The sequence below is a fragment of the Aotus nancymaae genome, unplaced genomic scaffold, assembly GCF_030222135.1.
Source record: "Aotus nancymaae isolate 86718 unplaced genomic scaffold, 86718_ANA_hifiasm-v0.15.2.pri h1tg000064l_0, whole genome shotgun sequence".
NCBI lineage: Eukaryota > Metazoa > Chordata > Mammalia > Primates > Aotidae > Aotus > Aotus nancymaae.
The window spans coordinates 5170171-5186034 of record NW_026988478.1 but is presented as its reverse complement, the minus strand read 5'-3'; the positions used below and the strand labels follow the sequence as shown (position 1 = coordinate 5186034).

The window sequence follows — 15864 nt, the reverse complement described above, 5'->3', positions numbered from 1 at the left end:
GGATTAGATTTCTTTTCCCGTAGAGTTGTATGAACTCTGTGTATGTATTCTGATTATTAATCCCTTGTCAGATGGGTAGTTTGCAAATACTTTCTGCCATTCTGTGGGTTGTGTCTACACTTTGTTGATTGTCTTCTTTGCTGTGCAGAAGCTTTTTAGCTTGGTGTGATCCCATTTGTTCCTTTCTGCTTTGGTTGCCAGTACTGTGGGTTATATTACTCAAGAAATCTTTGCCCCGTCCAATGTCCTGGAGATTTCTCTAATGTTTTCTTGTAGTAGTTTCATAGCTTGTGGTCTTAGAATTAAGTCTTTAATAAATTTTGATGGAATTTTTACATATGGTGAGAGAGAGAAATCTAGTTTCATTCCTCTGTATATGGATATGCAGTTTTCCCAGCACCATTTATGAAAGATATTGTTTCTTCCCCAGTGTATGTTCTTGGCGCTTTGGTAAAAAATGAGTTCAGTGTAGGTGTGAGGATTTGTTTCTGGGTTCTCTATTCTGTTCCACTAATCTATGTGTCTGTTTTTATGCCAGTACCGTGCTGTTTTGGTTACAATAACTCTGCTGTATAATTTGAAGTTAGGTAGTGATTCCTCAAGTTTTGTGTTTTTTTTGCTTTGGCTATTCCTGGTCTCTTATGGTTCCATATAAATTTTAGGATTTTTTTTTTTCAAATTCTGTTAAGAATATCATTGGTGTGTTCATCAGGATTGCATTGAATCTGTAGATTGCTTTAGGTAGTACCAGCATTTTAAGAATATTGATTCTTCCAATCCATGAACATGAAATATTTTTCCATGTTTTGGTGTCCTCTTCAATTTCTTTCATTAATGTTTGATAGTTTTTGTTATAGAGATCTTTCACTTCTTTGGTTAATTCCTGGGTATTTCATTTTGTGGTGATTGTAGATGGGACTACTTGTTAAATTCTGCTTTCAGATTGTTCACTGTTAGCATATAGAAATGCTACTGATCTTTGTATGTTGATTTTGTATCTTGCAACTTTACTGAATTTATCAGTTCTAATAGATTTTTGGTGGAGTTTTTAGTTTTTTCCAAATATAAGATTATATCATCTATAAATAAGGATAATTCTACTTCTTCTTTTGCAATTCAAATTCCCTTTATTTCTTCTCTGGTCTGATTGCTCTAGCTAGGACTTTCAGTACTATGTTGAATAATAGTGGTGAAAGTCGGCATCCTTGTTGTGTTCCAGATCTTAGAGGAAAGGTTTTCAGTTTTTCCCCAGTCAGTATGATACTAGCTGTAGGTCTTCTGTATATGGTCTTTATAACGTTGAGGTATGTTCTTTCTATATCCGGTTTTTGAGGGTTTTTATCATGGAGGGATGTTGAATTTTATCAGGTGTTTTTTCAGCATCAATTGAAATGATCATATGGTTTTTATCATTCATTCTGTTGGTATGATGTATCACGTTGACTGATTTGCATATGTTGAACATCCTTATATGTCAGGGGAAAATCCCACTTGGTCATGATGAATGATCTTTTTAATGTATGGTTGAATTCAGGTTGGTAGTATTTTGTTGAGAATTTTTGCATCAATTTCACCAGAGATATTGGCCTGTAGTTTTCTTTTTTTGATGTGTCATTATCTGGTTTTGGCATCAGGGTAATAGTGGCCTCGTAGAATGTGTTTGAAAGTATTCCCTCCTCTCTAAGTATCTGTTGCAGCTAAAAATAAATTAAAAAAAAAAAAGAAAATATTCCCTTCTCATCTGTTTTTTGGAATAATTTGAGTATGATTGATATTAGTTTTTCTTTAAATGTTTGGTAGAATTCAGCAGTGAAGTCATTGGGTCCTGGGCTTTTTGTTACTGGGAGACAAAAATTATTAGCATTTCAATCTCATTACTTGTTATTGGTCTGTTCAGGGTTTGAATTTCCTGATGGTTCAATCTTGATAGGTTGTAGGTTTCTAGGAATTTGTCCATTTCTTCTAGATTTTCCAATTTATTGGCATATAATTGCTCATAGTAGCCACTAATGATCCTTTGAATTTCCATGGTATCAGTTGTAATGTCTCCTTTTCCACCTCTAATTTTATTTCTTTCTCTTTTTTTCTTGGTTAGCGTGGCTAAAGATTTGCCAATTTTGTTTAGCTTTTCAAAAAACCAACTTTTTGTTTCATTGATCTTTTGTAGTATTTTCTTCATTTCAGTTTCATTTGTTTCTGATCTTTAATATTGTCTTTGTCATCCACGAGTGTTAAAAATTTAAGATTATTTTTTATTTTAAAATTTGTGTTATTATTTATTTATTTATTTTAGAGACAGGGTCTTGCTGTGTTGTCCAGGTTGGAGTGCAGTGGTGAGATCTTGGCTTACTGCAGCCTGTAAGGCTCAAGAGATCCTCCTGCCTCAGCCTCCAGAGTAGCTGGGACTACAGATGTGCACCACCACACCCAGGTAATTTTTATATTTTTTTTGTGGAGATGGGGTTTTGTCATGTTGCCCAGACTGGTCTGAAACTCCTGGGCTCAAACCACCCGCCCACCTCAGCCTCCCAAAGTGCTGGGTTTACAGGAATGAGTCACCACATTCATTCTAAGATAAGAAGAAAAAAAAATCTGTAACTTCATAAATAGTTAGGGGAAAATAGAATTTAAAAAAATGATACCCTCCCTTTTCCAAAGAAGGGCTAGGAAACGAAAAGCATAAGTAGAAATACATAAAATAATTAGTGAAAATACATTTCAGTATATTGGCAATCACAGTGTATGTAAGGATCTATGAGATAGAAAACCATATAGAAGTCAAATCAAACTAATCAGATCTACATGTACCAACACAAACAAGTCTCAGAAACATTGTACTGAGTTTATAAAATAAGATGCAAAAGGATATCATAGTATGGGACCAGTTTGTAAATTTTAAAAATGACATCAAACAATGTTATATATTGTTTATAGACACAAATATATGTAGCAAAATTATAGATGGAAGAACACACACTGACTTAATGATAGTGTTTATCTCTGGAGACAGTGAGAGAGGGGAGAAATGAGAGAGAGACATGAGAGTAATTTTTTTTTTTTTTGAGACAGGCTCATACGATCACCCCGGCTGGAGTGCAGTGGCACAATCTCAGTTCACAGCAACCTCTACCTCCCAGGTTCAAGTGATTCTCGTGCCTCAGCTTCCTGAGTAACTGGGATTACAGGTGTCTGCCACCACTCCTGGCTAATTTTTGCATTTTTTTTTTTTTTTAGTGGAGACAGGGTTTCACCATGTTGGCCAGGCTGGTCTCAAACTCCTGGCCTCAAGTGATCTGCCTGCCTTGGCCTTCCTAAGTGCTGTTATTACAGGCATAAGCCACTGCACCTGGTCTATGAGAGGCATCCTAACTGTATCTGCAATTTTTCTTTTTTGTTAAAAAAAAAGCTCTGAAATGACACCTAACTAAAAGTTAATGTGTTACATCTGGATTGACCACAAATGGGTATCTGTTAAATTTATTTCTGATTTTTCTGTACATTTAAAGTATTTAATAATTAAATCTCTGTATTTTCTACTTTCTTTCTTTCTCTCTCTCCCTTCCTTCCTTTTTCTCCTTCCTTCCTCCCTCCCTCCCTCCTCTCTCTCTTTCTCTCTCTCCTTCCTTCCTTCCTTTCTTTCTTCCCAGTTTTGCTCTTGCCACCCACAATGGAGTGCAATTGCATGATCTCAGTTAACCACAACCTCTGCCTCCCAGGTTCAAGCAATTCTCCTGCCTCAGCCTCCCAAATAGCTGGAATTACATGCATGCACCACCACACCTGGCTAATTTTGTATTTTTAGTAGACACGGGGTTTTACCATGTTGGCCAGGCTGGTCTGGAACTCCTGACCTCAGGTGATCTGCTTGCTTCAGCCTCCCAAAGTGCTGGGATTACAGACATGAGCCACTGCACCTGGCCTTTTCTCTTTCTTAACTACATTTTTCTAAGGACATAAGAGATGACACAGTCCTGCTCTCACAGCTGCTGTTGAGGTGAGATGCTGGTGATTCTCTGCACCTTGTCAGTTTCATGCTCTGCCCTGCTCCGCCGAGGCCAGTGGACTGCACTGTCCAGGCTTTATTCCCAGCTGGCCTTCAGGTTCAGCCAGTGGGAGGTTCCATGAGGAGATGGCAGGGTGGGATTCAACAGAGGTCAGGGTAGCTCTTCCCAGCTCTCTTCCCACTTTGCCATGGAATATCCAGCTGTAGCTGCATCCTAGGTACAACTCTTGCCCACTGGCCTTTGATAAGTGTTTCCTTCCCTTGTCTCAATAGGCCCTGGAAGCGGGAGGGTGGTAATAGCTTCTCACCACTGCTAGTCTCTCGATATCCTACCATACCTTGTTTATTACCTTATCTAGGCCAGAAACTCTGTGAATAATTCCTTCATTAAAGCCTTTTCATTTTACCCATCTGTTTCACAAGAAACACTGTGAAAAGTAAAGATTGTTTTTGTTTGTTTCATAACTCCTTTGCTGTGGGTGAGAAGACTGACTAGGTGACTTGCTCCAAGTTCAAAGCCTGTTTGCATAAAACAACAACGACTTGTCTTTTTGTTTTGTTTTGTTTCTTTTGAGACAGGGTCTTGCTCTGTGGCTCACATTGGAGTGCAGTGGCGCAATCATGGCTCACTGCTGCCTCGGCCTCCTGGGCTCAGATGATTCTCCCACCTCACCCTCCTGAGTAGCTCGGACCATGAGTGCACACCACCAAGCCCAGCTAGTATTTTAAGATTATTTTTTTAGAGACAGGATCTCCGTATGTTGCCCAGACTGGTCTTGAACTCATGAGCTCAAGCAATCCTCCTGCCTTGGCCTTCCAAAGTTCTGAAGTTATAGGTGTGAGCCGCTGTGCCTGGTAACAAGTTGACTCGAGAGCGTATGGTTGACAACATCTTGATGAAAAGGGATACGGCTGGCCAAGCATGGTGGCTCACACCTGTAATCCAGAATTTTGGGAGGCTGAGGCGGGTTGATCACATGAGGTCAGGAGTTCAAGACCAGCCTGGCCAACAAGGTGAAACTCCGTCTCTACTAAAAATTTAAAAATTAGCTAGGCATGGTGGCGGGTGCCTGTAGTCCCAGCTACTCAGGAGGCTGAGGCAGGAAAATCGCTTGAACCCTGGAGGCGGAGGTTTCGGTGAGCTGAGATCACACCACTATACTCCAGCCTGGGTGACAGAGTGAGACTCAGTCTCAAAAAAAAAAAAAAAAAGGAATATGGCTGATACACACAGAACAATCTACTCTCCTAAGACCTTGTGTCCCAAGAATCTTATGACTTCTCAGATGGTATTGTGTTTTCTGATTTATTTATTCATTTACTGAATAAGTTTTGATTGAGTGCTGCTCTGTACCAAGAACTATGTCAAGAAATGGGGATGCATGGTTGTGTGAGAGGAAGTCCTCGTGTGCCAGGAGCTTCTGGTAGACAGGGGAAGATATGCAAACCCGTTACAAAGAAATAGGGGAAATTCGAGGGGAATGGAAGCAGAGGATGCCCTGGAGTACTCAGGAGGGTTGTTCAGTCCAGTCTTGTACTGTCAGGGATAGTTTCCCAAAAGAAAGGACATCTAACCTGAGAGCTGAAGAATAAATACTAGTCAGCCAACTTAAGGAAAATGTGTAGTTGGGAGGGAGTGAGTTTTAGTTTTAAGATAATCTAGGTAGAGAGAAAAGCAATTTGGGCAAATCCAGGAGGGATAAAAATCATTTGGGAAAGTGAAAGTCAGTTTCTTGAGATGATTGCAGGAGGAGATGGTGAGATAAGTTAGGAGAAGAAAAATAGGGATCAGATCACAATAAGCCTTGTTAAGTAAGGTTAAGGGTAAGGGTGTGATGATGAGGTCATTAAAAAGCCGTTACATCTTTTGAGTAGGTGGTGTGCAGTGTAATTGCATTTGCATTTTTAAAGATTACCTTGTCTATACAGTGAGAATTACCTGGAGGTGGATCAGAGCAGAGGCTGCTCCCTTAGGAGGCTGTAGCTGTAGCCCAGGCCAGAGATGGTGAGTTGGACTTGAGACTGTTGCTGGAGAGAAGAGGCCAGAGAAGAACACATGGCTAAAGTAGGCAACCTGAAAACATTCAGGAAATTATTGTCATTATAGGACATCCCGGCAAAATGCAAATTGTTCTGTCCTTATTTGATCTCAGCTGGACTGTTAACTCCAGGGAGACGAGGGACTATTTTGTATTCATCCCATTTCCAGTACTACGGAAGTGCTCAGGAAATGAATGTTCTTCCTAAGTGAGTCTCAGTGGCATGGTGTTTTGATAGAGCGGTAACCCTCATGCCTTTGCAGAACCACCTTTATTAGGAAGTTCAGTAGCAATTGTGAAGTCAATGTGTAGAGCTACTGCAGCTGGACATAAGGTGCAGAACCTTTACCCAGTTCACAGTGCACGCTGAAATACCCAGGCTGGTTTTTTCCTGACTCAGTTCTCTTCTGCCATCTGCTGGACAAGCCTTTTATAGCACACCAAAGCAAGATGGCCAACCAAGACGAGCCTAAAAGCTTCGTGGGAGCCACAGTGGACAATGCCTTGGATAAGTTTACAACTTAGTGGGAGATGCAAGTGTCACATCCATACCACTGTCCATTTGAAGCTAATCTTCCGGATTTATTTCCCAAAGACAAAATGTCTTTTTTAAAATAATGAATCTGTGTCCTTTGCAGGGACATGGATGAAGCTGGAAACCATTATTCTCAGCAAACTAACACAGGAACAGAAAACCAAACACCACATGTTCTCACTCATAAGTGTGAGTTGAACAATGAGAACACATGGACATAGGGAGGGGGACATCACACACTGGGGTCTGTTGAGGGGTGGGAGGCAAGAGGAGGGAGAGAGAGCATTAGGACAAACACCTAATGCATGCGGGGCCTAAAACCTAGATGACGGGTTGATGGGTGCAGCAAACCACCATGGCACGTGTATACCTATGTAACAAACCTGCACGTTCTGCACATGTATCCCAGAACTTAAAGTAAAAAAAAAAAAAAGTCTTTTTTTTTTTAATAAAGTCTTGCTTTGTCACCCAGGCTCCAGGCTGGGGTGCAGTGGCCTGAACATGGCTCAGTGTAGCCTTAGCCTGCTGGGCTCAAGAAATCCTCCCACCTGAGACCCTCAAAGTGCTGAGATTACAGGCGTGAGACATCACACCCGGCCCATGAAGACTATCTTAAATATCTGTATTCTCCTTTGAGTTTTTGCAACAACCTTATGATAGCCATATATTATAACATTTTTTTAAACAAGGAAACAGAAACACAGAGGCTTAAATGAAAAGCCAACTTCGAACAATAAATAAGTAGCCAGAGCCAGGACTGAAGCTTCCTTGACTCCTGGTTCCACACTTTTCTCACAACATCTCAACATCTCAAACACCACGAGAGAGAGTTCCCACAGGCCGAGAAAGGCTGCTGATCTGTAGCAGGGCCAGGATGGGCCTAGTGTGAAGGCTGCCAAGGCCGGTGGCTCCCTGATGCTCGGCACAGAGATTCAGAATGTTGGCATGGGTGGGGTGAAGGAGAGCAACAGAAACAATTCTCCACATTCCATGTTCCCCAAAGATGTGTCAAGGTGATATTTCCAAGGGAATTTTTTTAAGTATGCGAAAACTAATAGAACTTGAACCTTTGTCGGATGTTGTCAGATAAAATAGAGACCCTACTATTTTTGTTAATGTGTGTGGTTAAGACTAAGAAACTATTGTGCTATCCTTTTCTCTCTGTTTTTTGGAGACAAGGTCTCACTCTGTTGCCCAGGCTGGAGCGCAGTAGTGAGATCCCAGTAGCTGGACTACAGGCATGGGCTGCCGTATCTGGCTAATTATTTTTTGTTTTTGTAGAGACAAAGTCTTGCTATGTTGCCCAAGGAATCCTCCTGCCTCACTCTCCCAAAGCACAGGGATTACAGGTGTGAGCCACGGCACCTAGCCAACTTTTCTCATTTCAACTTAAGTTATTCTTGTATAAATGCCCAAATACATTCTTGGCGTTAAAAATTCCATTCAGGTAATGCTTAACATTCCTTTCACTACAGGTTTCAAGCCTTTCCCCAAAGACAACCACAGTCAGGAGTATGCTTCCAGATCTTCTTCTAGGATATATGAGTGTTCCCGTGGGAGCATAGAGTCTCGTTTAGCGTTTCATCTCCCTTATGTGAACGGGATCTTGCTATACTGTCCTGCCTCTTCAACTGAGTGTCCCATACTCCCCTGCCTCAGCGGGAGGTGTGCTTTGACTTATCCGGGCCCCTCCTGGGATGCTCCACTTTATCCCCTGAGAATAGGTGCCCTCAGTGCCCTCCTGCTTGCGTACCATGCCTCCTAGCTGTGAGCTCTCCACAGCTCTTACCCAGCTTCCTCATAGCTTGCTTCCCCCCACTTTTTTTTTTTTGCATTGTGGCAGGATAAATATAACATAAAAGTTGCCATTTAAACCATTTTAAAATATGTAGTTTAGTAGCATTAAGTACATTGTCATTGTGCCACCATTACCAACCATCATCCATCTCTGGAAATTGGTTTTGTTTTTTTTTTTTTGAGACAGAGTTTTGCTCTGTTGCCTGGGCTGGAGTGCAGGGGCATGGTCTCGGCTCACTGCAACCTCCGCCTCCTGGGTTCAAGTGATTCTCCTGCCTCAGCTTCCTGAGTAGCTGGGATTACAGGCACCACCACCGCACCTGGCTAATTTTCGTATTTTTAGTAGCGACAGGGTTTCACCATGTTGGCCAGGCTGATCTTGAACTCCTGATCTCGTGATTAACCCATCGGCCTCCCAAAGTGCTGGGATCGTAGGTGTGAGCCATTGCGCCCAGCCTGCTTTTTCATCTTCCTCAACTGAAATTTCATTCCCATTACAGAATAACTCCCCATTCCCCTCCCCAGACCTCTGGAAACCACCTTCTACTTTGTCTTATGAATTTGAATACTCTAGGTACTTCATGTAAGTGAACTCATGCAGTACTTTTGTGACTGCCTTATTTCACTTAGCATCATGTCTCGAAGGTTCTTCCCCATGGTAGTCTGTACCAGGATTTGTTTCTTTCTTAAGCTGAACAGTATTCCATTGTATGCATGTACCATGTTTGGTTTATCCACTCTTCTGTTGGTGGACACTTAGTTTGCTTCCACCCTGTGGGCTGTTGTGAGTAATGCTGCTATGAACATAGGTGTTCAAGTATCTCTTGAACGAATTCCTGCTTTCCATTCTTTGCGGTATGTATTTATAAGCGCTTCGGCAGCTTTCTGAGTATATTTCAGGCTGTGGTTGTCTTCTTCATTTGAATGCCCCTTGCATTTTGGCTGCCTACCATAGTTACCCACTGGTGTAGTTTGGATTTATGCCCCTGCAAAAATCTCATGTCAAATTGTAATCCCCAATGTTGAAGGTGGGGCCTGGTGGAAGGTGCTTGGATCATGGGAGTGGATCTTTCATAAATGGTTTGGCACCGTTCCGTTGGTGCTGTATTTGTGATTGACTTCAGTACATCTGCAGATGGGTGAACAATCATAAATGATTGCTGTATCAAGCTACTGAGTTTTGGGGTAGCTTGTTATGCAGTAGCAGCTAACCAATACATATCATCATCTATCTTCCCAGTCTTCCACGTCCTTCTCCAGTTACATCACCATTTTGTTCCTCAATTGATTAATATACCCTCAGTCCCATCAAAGCTCCTGGGGACCAAAATGTAAGCAGCAGGAAGATTGAACAGCAGGATGAGACTTCTTTGCATTGAGTTACGTTGGGTTATTAGAGGCGGTAATAAAACCCTGAGATATTTCCTCTCTGAACACTCTTTCTGGTGTCACAAACATTTGTGCCAGAAGCAGATGGATAGGTCCACATCAATTTAATGTAACAACTGTACCTTACAAAGCTCTGTCTTAATTAGTGAAGATAAATTAGACCAAGATGGGCATTGTGCCCACGAAGTCAGTGTGATATTTAACAAGAAGGATATTCTCAATTGATACACTTTGCCATAAATTTTTACCAGATACAATGAAAACAATTGGAGATGAAAATGAGATTTTATTAGCGATCACTGGAAGAGGAGGAGCACGGCTGTACTGACAAAGGGATCGCCACTGCTCGCAGGGGCTTGTAAATCGTGCCCTCTTTCATAAGGGAGGAATCTGAGGTTCAGGGCAGACAGTGACACAGCCAGGGTCACTTAGGTGAGTGGCGCGCTCAGGGCCCCCCCAGGGGGCGGCTGTGGCCAGCATCGGTGGGGATGGCAGAGCCCTCCTCAGCCTGGCCTGCTGGGAGGGGCCGGGCCAAGCGCTCCGGGGTGGAGGTGAGGGCCTGGGCGGGGCAACGCAGGTGCTCTGCATCCAGTTGGGGGGCAGCTCCAAGGAGCAGCTCGGTGGAGCTTCATAAGCTGCCGGGGTGCGAGGCTGCACGCGGCCGCTGCAAAAACAGTGCCCACATGTGTGCGTGTTTCTTGTCGGCCGGCTGGCCAGCCAGTCCGTCAGCCTTGCAGAGCCACACCGGCCCCATGGCGTTCCTGTTGGTAAGTGTGGGTAACATCCCCCATGGGCACCGAGGAAGGAGAACTGTCCAGACCCCAGGCACAATTAGTGCCTTAAGAATATCTTAGTTTATAGTGTTATTACTTAGCTATTTCCTTTATATAATCCTTCATATATAATAATATATTAGTTTATAGAATTAGTGCCTGAAGTATAACTTACTGCTTACATATATCTAGCTTATATAATCATACTTAATACTTTTATCTAGCATACTTAGTTCTATATAATCTTTCTATATAATCATGTAGGCATTGTTGGTGGAGCCGTACTGACACATTTAGTGCTGACTTATATAATCCTTCCATATAACCATATAGTAGTTTGCAGTAGGAGGAATGCCTAGAGCAGTCACAGAACAAAAGCAGTACATGGGAAAACAGCCAGACCAGGACAAGAACCAGAGACCCAGGCAGTGGCATCCTTGCCTGAAAGGGCATACACCGTATGGCAGGCTTGGAGCAAGAGCCTCTCCTCCTGATAAAGGAGTTGTAGTACCTTGCATCCAGTTCCTGTGGAAAGTAGGCCTCAGGCCTGAGATGCTGGAAATAGCTGAGAGAGAAGAACCCCTCTGGTGTGACCAGTCATGGGGGCTGTACACCTTGTCAGTCTTTTCTGGCTTCTGTGCTAGCTCAAATCATCCTCCCATAAATATCTTAAGAGAAGAGCACAAGTCTGTCAGCTCCTACTGCATTGGCTTACAGTATCCTATTAGAAATCCTTTGAAGTCTCTAGCCCCCACATAAGAAGCGTTGCGCATGACACCTTTTACACACGGCCCACCTCCTTGCCTCGGTGACCTAACGGGGGTGGACCCCTTTTCCATACATGACCCTCTACTACTAGGCACGGCCCTCTCTGCCCAAGTGACATAATGGGGTGGCCCCCTCACTTGTGACTCACGTGATTATGTATGCCCTATTACTAAGCCTATAGATGATGATCTCACTCACAACCCTGCCCACTGCTTGTACGTAATAAATACAGATGCTTCTGGGCATTTGGGGCACCTGCTGATCTCCGCTCACAGATTGCATGCCCCCTCAAGTCCAGATGCTCTTCACTAGTTCTTCAGTCCTGTTTCTTTACTTCTCTGTCTCCTGAACCTCAGCACAGCATAAGGGACACCCCACGACCCTGTGGGGTCCTACAGCCCTACATCAAGAGCCACCCACTGCTCGCCTGGGCGGGGCCGCAGCGGGGTGGCAGTAGCTAACAGTCCCCGCCTATGGCTCCACAGTACCCTCATTCCTTGCGACTCCTGGGCGGGGCCCAGTCACGTGCCCGTGGGCATGGGGCCTTGTGAACGGGTGGAGGGTGAGGGGGGCAGGGAGCCTCCTCCTGACTCAGGGCCTTACACTTCTTTCTCACCCTGCCTTCGCACAGGAAGCAGCTGGCACTGGAAACTCACGCCCCGCTGCGGGTCTTTCCGCAGCGGGGCGAGGGGGAAGCTGGGCGGGGCGGGACGGGGCGGGGCGGGGCTGCTGACGGCGTAGACCCCGCGCTGTGTGGGGAGCTCCACGACGGCGGCGGCCTCGGCCCCTTTAAGGCGGAGAGATCAAGCCCCTCGTGCGGCTTCCCGAGCCTGGGCAGGTCACGTGGCTTCACACCTTCTCTTGGAGCCGGAGTCTTGGGGCGAGGCTGGCCAAGTAGTGTGGCGGGAGGGCAGAAGACTGGCGGGGCTCCGCGCCCGGGAGACCTGCGGGGCTGTCGGCTTTGAGGTGGGTCCCGGGGGCGTGGGTGGGAGAGGGGTAGGCAGGGAGCGGCCCGAGCCCGCGCTGGACTGTGCAGTCCAGACCCTGCGGCCTGGCGAGCGGGTGCGTGTGGCCTCGGCGTTCTGGTCACTCTTAGTGCCGGACGAGGCCAGGTCTCCAGACTCGGGTCCGGCCTCAGGTTTGTGGAGCGGCGGCCGGGGCGCTGGACGGGCCGCTTCCCTTGACGAACTGGTTGGGCGGGCCTGTGCCCGCCTGGAGTCACCCGGGAGTTGGGGGGACTCACCCACAAAGGGGCTCTCACCTCGGGGTGTCCCAGCCGCCGTCATTCCCCGGCGCCCCTCCTCCGCCCCCGCGCCCCTCCTCCCCGCCCCCCGCGCCCCTCCTCCCCGCCCCCGCGCCCCTCCTCCCCGCCCCCGCGCCCCTCCTCCCCGCCCCCGCGCCCCTCCGCCCCGCCCCCGCGCCCCTCCGCCCCGCCCCCGCGCCCCTCCGCCCCGCCCCCGCGCCCCTCCGCCCCGCCCCGTGCCCCTCCGCCCCGCCCCGTGCCCCTCTGCCCCGCCCCGCCCCGTGCCCCTCCTGCCCCGCCCCGCCCCGCGCCCCTCCTGCCCCGCCCCGCCCCGCGCCCCTCCTGCCCCGCCCCGCCCCGCGCCCCTCCTCCCCCGCCCCGCCCCGCGCCCCTCCTCCCCCCCCGCCCCGCGCCGCGCCCCTCCTCCCCCGCCCCGCGCCCCTCCTCCGCCCCGCCCCGCGCCCCTCCTCCGTCCCGCCCCGCGCCCCTCCTCCGTCCCGCCCCGCGCCCCTCCTCCGCCCCGCCCCGCGCCCCTCCTCCGCCCCGCGCCCCTCCTTCGTCCCGCCTCGCGCCCCTCCTCCGTCCCGCCCCGCGCCCCTCCTCCGTCCCGCCCCGCGCCCCTCCTCCGTCCCGCGCCCCTCCTCCGTCCCGCCCCGCGCCCCTCCTCCGCCCCGCCCCGCGCCCCTCCTCCGCCCCGCGCCCCTCCTTCGTCCCGCCTCGCGCCCCTCCTCCGTCCCGCCCCGCGCCCCTCCTCCGTCCCGCCCCGCGCCCCTCCTCCGTCCCGCGCCCCTCCTCCGTCCCGCCCCGCGCCCCTCCTCCGTCCCGCCCCGCGCCCCTCCTCCGTCCCGCGCCCCTCCTCCGTCCCGCCCCGCGCCCCTCCTCCGTCCCGCCCCCGCGCCCCTCCTCCGTCCCGCCCCGCGCCCCTCCTCCGTCCCGCCCCCTCCTCCCCCCCCACCCGCGCCCCTCCTCGCCCCCCGCCCCTCCTGCCCCCCCGCCCCGCGCCCCTCCTGCCCCCCCGCCCCGCGCCCCTCCTACCCCCCCCGCCCCGCGCCCCTCCTCCCCCCCCCGCCCGCCCCCCTCTTCTCTCCCCCGCCCCGCGCCCGCAGCCCGGCCCTGACTGACGCCCTATTTCTCTGGCAACCGCTTCCCTTGGTCTCCCTGGCTACCGCCCTGCCTCCCCGCACCGTCTCCTGGCACCTGAGTCGGCCACTGGACTGCGTGGTTGATGGCGACGAGGGGCAAGCGCGTGGGGTTCCTATTCTGGAAGGCACAGGTGCACCGCCCGCCTCTTGGCTGCCCCTCAGGTGCCGGGGCTGTCCCTTGCCAGCGGGAAGAGTGTCTGCTGAGGACAGTTTGCACCCTGAGGCTCGTGTTCCCTTTGAATCTAGGGACACACGTGGGTTAAAAAATAAAAAATTCAAACAGAACCTAACCTTGGAAACCTCAAATTGGTGAAGGTTTTCCTGATTGGTTTTTTGCATCGTTAGAAAAGCTTGTGGAGCTCAGGGGGACTGTAGGAAAACCCTGGGGACCGTGGTTTTGGAACTCATCACTGGTCTTTTACTTGTCCCCATTGAACTGGCTTGGAGCTGAGCTATATTCCCAGAGCACGTTGCTGTAGAGTTTGGCTTTTTAAATTTTTGTCACGGCGATTTGAACTTTGGGTGGCCTGGTAGTGCCTGCTCAGTTTATAGAAATAGGATTTGGAAGTTGACTACTCTGTGTGTAAGTCAACCTTTGTAATATAAAATTACTTGGCTTACCCCCTCCGAACGGCTCGTCTTATAAACAACTCCCTGGCCTCGGCTCCCGCGAGTGGGAGGGAGGTTGTGCCAGCCTGTGCAGCACGTTGGAGGTTGGAGAGCTGATGCCTGTGGTGAATGATGGTGGGAACGTTTGCAGTTTGGGCGAGGCCATAGGCATTTGGTAGAGGAATGGTTCCATGGGCTTTTCTTTCACTGTAGTGCACAAACCAGTGCCCGTGAAGGGAAAAGTGGAGGAGCATGATAAAGTAGTAACTCCAGGCTCAGCACCAAACTTAACTAGTGAGCTAATGATAATAGCTGCCTTAATAAGCATTTTCACCGAGCACAACCATTAACTGTGTTCTTAATCTTTAAAATGGGTTGCAGGGGCCGGGCGCGGTGGCTCACGCCTGTAATCCCAGCACTTTGGGAGGCTGAGGCAGGTGGATCACGAGGTCAAGAGATCGAGACCATCCTGGTCAACAAGGTGAAACCCCCGTCTCTACTAAAAAATACAAAAATTAGCTGGGCATGGTGGCGCACGCCTGTAGTCCCAGCTACTCGGGAGGCTGAGGCAGGAGAATTGCTTGAACTCAGGAGGTGGAGGCTGCGGTGAGCCAAGATCGCGCCATTGCACTCCAGCCTGGGTAACAGGAGCGAAACTCTGTCTCAATAAATAAACAAATAAATAAATAAATAAAAATAAATAAAATGGGTTGCAAGCTCAAACCCTAGAGGGGCCTGAGGTAATATAAATGAGCAGAGGAGGAGGAGGAAGGAAAGGTAATGACTGCTGAACTACAGAGTATATGCCTCTCTGAAAGAAGTGGTCACTAGCTGATTGTTGCCAAGAAAAAGTGTGGGCCCTGAGTTGATGGATCTATGACTTTCCCCTAAACTGGCTGTCTCTATTTTGATGAATCTCCTGACTTTTACATGTCGTATTAAAAAATTTTTTAAACACTATGGACCAAATGTAACATGTCTTTATCGTTGGATTCAACCTGAAGTCCAGTTTGGAATCTGTCTTAAAACATCCCTGTTGGATTTCCCCGCTATTTTGCAGAGAAAGAAACAGGCTTAGACATGAAGTCACAAGGCTGGCGGGACCTGTCATGGAGCGCTGGCTGCATTCCTCCTCCTTTCTTCTTCTTGCTGTCCTCCATCCCCCATTCTGTCCTCAGGGAGCCTTCCTCAGGCCTGAGAGTCTGAACCCCAGTCTGCTCTGGGTGTGTGGATTTCTTTCAGCTACCCTGATGGCCGCATTTCCAAGTCCTGACTCCTTTGAGCCGTCCCAGTGGATTTCCGCCACTGGCCCATAGGAGCAGAAGGTAGGCTGTGACTGTGTGACCAACAAGGTGTGTGATGTGTGTGTGTGCACACGAGTGTGAGAGTGTAAGAATGGCACCCAGTCCCGGGCTAGAACAGAAGCAGCTGGGGAAGGAGCCTGGGGCTGTGGGCAGTCTGACTTTTTTCCTCCACCTCACCGCCCCTGCCCCACCCTACCCAGTCTACACTGATGTGGTAGGGGTGGCTGCAGGGGCAGAGATGGGAGTGGCTGAAGCCTGCTTC

At 48.5% G+C, this 15864-nt stretch overlaps 1 long non-coding RNA gene across 2 annotated transcripts in view; it reads left to right on the top strand.

The window, feature by feature from the left end:
• LOC105716367 (uncharacterized) overlaps positions 1-10250 on the top strand; it is a 41107-nt gene extending 30857 nt beyond the window's left edge. For both annotated transcript variants that reach the window (XR_001107268.2, XR_010338704.1), the window contains exon 4: positions 10015-10250. This is a non-coding gene — a long non-coding RNA (uncharacterized LOC105716367). The remainder of the gene's footprint in view (positions 1-10014) is intronic.
• Positions 10251-15864: the final 5614 nt, after the last annotated feature.